The 6,799-nt window shown below is 37.2% G+C and overlaps 1 non-coding gene across 1 annotated transcript; it reads left to right on the top strand.

Moving 5' to 3' along the window:
- Positions 1-336: 336 nt before the first annotated feature.
- On the top strand, positions 337-442 carry LOC138805052 (U6 spliceosomal RNA). Its single transcript, XR_011365425.1, has one exon. It is a non-coding gene; the product is annotated as a U6 spliceosomal RNA (small nuclear RNA).
- Positions 443-6,799: the final 6,357 nt, after the last annotated feature.

Genomic DNA, 6,799 nt, shown 5'->3' with positions numbered 1-6,799 from the left:
TATGACCTGCCAAACAGTCTTAATTTTGCCATATATAAGCAAATCCCAAAATTAAACATATTTAAAACATTAAAACTTTTAACAAACCTTAACATTTGCTGCAATGATCATTATGACAAGTGCCTTTTGTAGAATAATTGAATTCTTCCTCCTACAAATCTCATGAACAACAAATATCTGGAATTATTTTGTTTTTGATATGTCAATCTTGACTTTATTCTTAAATGTGTGCTTATGTAAGAAACACATGGTTCTAAAATTTCACAATTCTTTTGAACTTATTTTTGTTGAATTGTCTAGTTTAAGAAAATCAATTACTCTTTATAAAAATGTTTTGTGCTCAATTTGGCTGCACACACACTAAAATTGGAACATACAGAGAAGATTAGCATGGTCCCTGCACAAGGATGATACACAAATTAGTGAATCGTTCCATATTTTTACAACAACAGATGCTGGAAGGGATATGGCCAGAAGGGAGCCTACTGCATTCTTGGTGGGAGTGTAAACTTGTTCATCCACTTTGGAAAGCAGTTTGGAGGTTCCTCAAAAGCCTCCACATAGAGCTCCCTATTATACAGCAATCCCACTTTTGGGCATTCTCCCAAATGATCACAAACCAGTCCATACTAAAACTACCACCACAACAATGTTTATTGTAGCATTATTTTCTATAGCTAAGATATGGAACCAACCCTGATGCTGCTCAGTAGAAGAATGGATCAATAAAATGTTCTCTCTCTCTCTCTCTCTCTCTCTCTCTCTCTCTCTCTCTCTCTCTCTCTCTCTCTCTCTCTCTCTCTCTCTCTCTCTCTGTGTGTGTATGTGTGTGTGTGTGAATGTACACTTACACAACCACATTGGAAAGCAGTCTGGTGAGTCCTCAGAAAGATAAATATTGACCTTCCTTATGGCCCACTCATACCACTTCTAGGCCTCTATCCTGAACAACAGGTACCAATATTCAAGGACAAATGCACTTCCATGTTTATTGCAGCACTGTTCACAATAGCCAGGATATGAAAACAACCCATATGTCCCACCAGAGATGAATGGATCAAAAAACTGTGGTAACTATACACAACGGAATATTTTCCAGCCATTAGAAAAGACAAATTAATGGCATTAGTAGGGAAATCAATCAAGCTACAGGAAATCATGTTGAGCGAGGTGAGCCAAAATCAAAGAGACAAATGGCACATGGTCTCCGTGATAAGCGGATGTTAAATCCAAAATGTAAGGTGATATGACAAAATTAACAACACTTAAGAAACCAAGAACTTCCACTCATCTGGTCGAATCACTACTAAATAACCCCATTCTGCTGATCATATGTGCACACTGAAGGGAAACCAGGAGGACGACACAGAACTAGAGGGAATCAGGGAAAAACATACAACAGTGGGATCCATCAGCTGCACTGGACATTGACCAAAATGAACTAAGCAACTCAATGTCACTGGAGGGAGGGAGGGAACAAGTGGGAAAGAGGGAACAGCTGACGCTTATGCAATACAAAAGAAATATACATATTTCAAAACAAAAAAGTTTACATATGGAAGAAATAACTCTATTGCAAAGCTCATAGAATTCATAAATGTTGTAGACCATAATAGACAATTTGCTCCATCGAAGTTAGAATGTGTTTGTGACTTAAACTAAGCATCACTATCCCACAATATTGTGAAATTTGGGAAAGTATGTAACCACTTAATCACAATAAAAACATTTGAAAAAATGATGAAGGTGGAAAACTAAGTTGCTCCAAAAAACAAAAAAGGAAAATGTTCTGTGTGTATTTGTGTGTACACACACACGCACACACATATACTATATATATATATATATATATATATATATATATATATATATATATATGAATTCTATGCCTCCATCAGAAAGAATGACAACGCTCAATTTGTTAGGAAATGGAAAGATTTGGAAAAAAATTATATTAACTGATGTAAGCCAAGTCCAAAGAAACATAGGTCCCATTGAATCCCTTATTTGTAATAACTAGTATATGTCTGGGATAAGCAGAAAAGTTGAAAGCTTATGTGTATATGACTAGATAAGTTGATGTTAACCTAAATAACCCCCAAGATAGAGACACAAGTGTTTTTTTTTCTTTATTGCTGTTGTTTCTCATGTATTTATAATGTACGATGTGATTGTTTTTCTTTTTTATACGTTCCTCCCCAACAATATAACCCTGTTTTCACTTTATTTGATGTTGGTGCACCTGCATCTTGAATGTACACTTCTCTAATTTGGGAAGGGAAAGGGAAAAAACAACATGCTTAAATAGGAATACAGTTTGACCCATTGTATAACAATAGATGCACAAGACATTATTTTGAAAAAGGAACTTTACAATTTAGGCTAGGGACATTTGGTGGGGCTTTGGGGTATGAGGAGTGTACTTGTGGAGCTGTAAGGGAAGGAATGGTGGGGGAAAAACAAAGGAGGAGGTAACAATGCTTGATAGGAAATGTACTTATTACTTTGCTCATATAACTATAACCCCTCTGTACAGTATTTTACAACAAAAATGTATAAAAATGTTTTGAGATGGAAGAGTTTATGAAGCCCATTTTACCCTTATAATATCGTTAACAAAGAAATTAATGCAAAACACTGATATGAAGATATTTTGAAAAAGTGAGTGTGTGTGCATTCCTGCGTGTTGGCATGCTCAGAGTTTGAAATCAGGGCTTCAACATCTTGCTACGTCTTTCTCTCTAGATTGGTGAGTTACTATATGAGCTACATCTCCATTCCTGACTCTTTGCTATTTCGTTAAAATTTTGAAAAATAATCTCATGAATTTATTTTGTCCTGTTGACTTCCAAATATTATCCACAGATCTCAGGCTCCTTAATAGGTATCCCGAGTAGTTAAGATTATAGGTGTGACAAACCAGTACCAGGCTTTCAGAATAATTTTAAAAGTAGAAGAAAATTTACTTCACAGAGGCCTGTTTTATCATCTCCTTGTCTTAACGCATTTTGCAGTGATTATATGTGAAATTTTTCATTCTTGAATTATTAAAATAGAGTAAGTGATGATATTTAAAAGATTTAGTACTTTTTAAAAATGATACTGAAACTATGGGACAGAAGAAATTTGCCTCTCTTTGGACCATAATTTATAAGCTCAGCTCTGTGCATGATAACCCAATGTCACCAACACAGTCTGTGTTGAAGACAAAATGTAAAAATGGGCAATAATTGCTATGCTATTATTTCTTGGACAGTATGAATATTGAATTGAGAGTATCAGAGAATGGAGAGAATTTATCTACCTTTTGTGTATTGCTGGAAGACTTTTGGAAAATTTGACTCATTTTCTTCCTCACTGTGTGTCTTGGGCCATGCACTTAGTGCCTTTAATTACAATTTTTCCCAACACTAAAATGGTAATAACATTAGCATTATAGCAAATGTTATCTTAAGAATTAAGGGTCCTTAGAATGATGAACTCTTTTCTCATTCTTGTAGAGGCATTATCAGATGAGAGGAACTGTATTTTTTTTTTGCTTACTTCCATTTATTCATGAATTTGAAATCTGAACTTCTTAAGACTGAAAGAAACCAAAATTAGACACGCAGGCTTTGGAAAGAGCAATCAATGTAAAATAAATAAAATACATATAGATATGTAAAAGATCTGACTAAATTGTTATATAGTCTCAAGCATAAACAGAAAATGATTTAAGCAATATCATGTTATTGAAAATTGAAAAATGTTAGGAGTTGCTTAATTTTTTCCTTTTTACTACCTTGAATTAATTATTTTTGTATAGAGAGATTAAAGATGAGATTAACAATAAACTTGATTAAAAATGGACAAAAGTTCCAATAGACATGTTTTCCATAAACCCCTCTATATCACCAGTGGGTTTACACAGTTGTTTTTAATACAACTTCTGTGCTGGCTTAATGCTGTGAGAAGTCATTAGAGAAATGTAATTCAAAATTACTATGATACTACTTTATACCTATTATAACTCTTATCAAAAAAAATCAAAGGAACAAGGTGTGGTGGTTAAAGGTTTTAATTCCAAGAATTTAGGAGGTTGGATTTCGGTCTTAAGCCAGTCTAGAGTACTGAAGATAGTAAAAACTTGCCCTTTATTACCTTTTGAATAAAATGTAATCATGTTGGTAAGAGTGTGAAGAAAAGGAAATTTTCTACACTCTTGGTCAAAATCCAGGTTAGTATTTTCCTTGTAGAAAGTAGTATGCAGTTTTCTAAAGAAATCATACTTGAAATATCATCTGACCCACCAATCATGTGATTATTTCTCTCTGGGTAATTCATAAATATATCTGTAGTTCATTGTTATTCACATTATTCACAACAACAGCCAAGATGTAAATCGAAGTTCAGTGTTCAACGACACTAATAAAGCAACTGTGGTACATACACAAATATCTTTTTCTGTTTCATCCTTAAAATAACAAGAGACTGCTCCCATTACCCACAACTTACAATGACCTGTAAGATGTATTCAAAATGAAGAAAAATGTTATGTTCTGATCTTTGTAAACACACACACACACACACACACACACACACACACACACACACACACACACACACATACACAAAAACCATCCTCAAACATTGACAGAATATTTTTGTAAAGTAAAGCATTTAGTTCGGGCATTTAGTTCACAATGCATAAGATACTAGATATACATTATGACCAGGTATAGAGTTGTAATGTACAACATGAGGATACAGGGGACAACATTGGCCTTATATAAGAATTAAGCTAAGTAAGTAGGAGTTGTTCTTCCTAGTAGTGGTTACTCTTTTTGTTGTTCTTCCTTCAATAATGGATAAGATGAATGTAATTCTTTAAGTATACCTGCCTATTTGCAGAAATAATAACAAAAAATATAGCAATAATGTTGCATGCTCAACGTAGAACAAAATGTCAAATTAAAATACATGAGATTATCATTCATGTAAACTAATTCTTACAAATGAAACCATGGGACTTATGTGTCTTTAAGTCTGGCTTACTGCACTAATATGATTTTTTTCCAAGATCTTCCATTTCCTTACAAATGAGGTGGTCACATTCTTTGTGATTGAAGCATAGTTTTCCATGTGTGTTTATCTGTGTGTGTGTGTGTGTGTGTGTGTGTGTGTGTGTGTGGGAGTGTGTGTGTCATTTTTGGTAAATATTACTGTGATACACAGTAGTAGCTTTACTGTGGCCTTGTTTGTGATCACCTGGTTATATACCCAGAAGTGGGATTACTGGGTAATAGGGGAGCATTATTGTGTACATCAAGGATAATCTTAGTAGATGAGCAGAATAGTTCAATAGCTATGTACATATGATTGTATAAGGTGAGTCTAAGTGAAATGAACTCCAAGACATGTTCTTTGTTGTTGTTGTTCTTAATGTACTGTGATTTCTTTTTATGTTTTTGTGTTTTCCCCACCTATGGTTTATCCCCTGTAGTCACTGTATTTGATTTTGATACCCTGGGTATTTTAAATATGTTGATCTGAACTAGGTAAGGAAAAGAAAAAAAAAACAAAATGGTGAGACAAAGGACAAAGGGAGAACCTATGCAACAGTGGTATTCACAAGTCAATATGTTGTAAATAATCTTGGGGTGGGCGTTGGGAGTGAAGAGAGAGAAAAATAGGGGAAAGGTGTCGCTACCCGCCTCGAACAGCAAGGAAGACGCGACACCGGACTCTTCTCTCTGCAGTTTATTCAGGACCTTTTTGTAATCTTGTGACCCCAACCCCGGGGAGAATTCCCCACAGCCTTAAGTACCCGCTGGGTAGCCAACCCTGATACGCCACGTGGGAACCACCAATAGGTTCAGGTGCGCGGAAGCAAGCCAGATTCTTTGCCTTAGCCATATCAGGAGTTGTTTACCACAGAGACCACTCGCCATCGGCAAGGCGGAGGGCGGAAACCGGCACCATCTTCCAGGTGCGGCCTCTCACAGCTCTCTACAGTTCCCCCTTTTTTGTTTAAAGAACACAGATGAGAACAGAGGTCTGATCCCTGTTGTGCAATTGCAAGGACTGCATACAAGCCTTCTCCCAGAGGGCGCCTTCTCTAGGGATGACTCAGCCTGTCCATTGATTCGTTTTTCACAAGGACGGGAAAAGGCGAATCGAACCCGTGTGCAACCAAACATGCTCTCCTCGAGGGCAAAACTCATGCCTCTCGACTGCAGTACTTTGGCTTTGCAATCTGTGTTCATTGTTTTAGGGTGGCAAGCCACGCTTAGGGGGACTGACCTGCTCCAATGGCTGTAAAGGCTTGGATAATCATGGCTGCACTGCGACGCTGAGAACCTCTAATTTGGCAAATGCACCACAGACATACCAAGGAGGCTAACACCAGGAGGCCTATCAGGGCTCCCAAACCCGCCCCCTCCTTGAGATGAATCATAGCAGTGGAGATCCATGAAGATAACCCCTCCGCCAATCCGGTATCCACTCAGGTCGAGTTCACCATGACGATGACAACCCTGAGCTGTTCCATCAGGCTGTCGAACTCCCCAGTTCAATTACCTAAAAGATAACTACACAATTGTTTAGACAAATTTGCAGCGTTTTTTGAATAGGTTTTTTCCTGGGCCTGAACTCTGGGCCTGGGCGCTGTCCCTCAGCTCTTCAGCTCAAGGCCAGCACTCTACCACTTGAGTCACAGCGTCACTTCCGGCTTTTTTCATTTTGCTTATGTGGTGCTGAGGAATCGAACTCAGGGCCTCATGCATGCAAGGCAAGTGCTCTACCACTGAGCCACCTTCCC

Source organism: Dipodomys merriami, unplaced genomic scaffold, assembly GCF_024711535.1.
Source record: "Dipodomys merriami isolate MVZ:Mamm:240054 unplaced genomic scaffold, mDipMer1.0.p SCAF_383, whole genome shotgun sequence".
In the NCBI taxonomy this organism is placed as follows: Eukaryota; Metazoa; Chordata; class Mammalia; order Rodentia; family Heteromyidae; genus Dipodomys; species Dipodomys merriami.
This window is presented reverse-complemented; position numbering and strand designations above follow the sequence as displayed.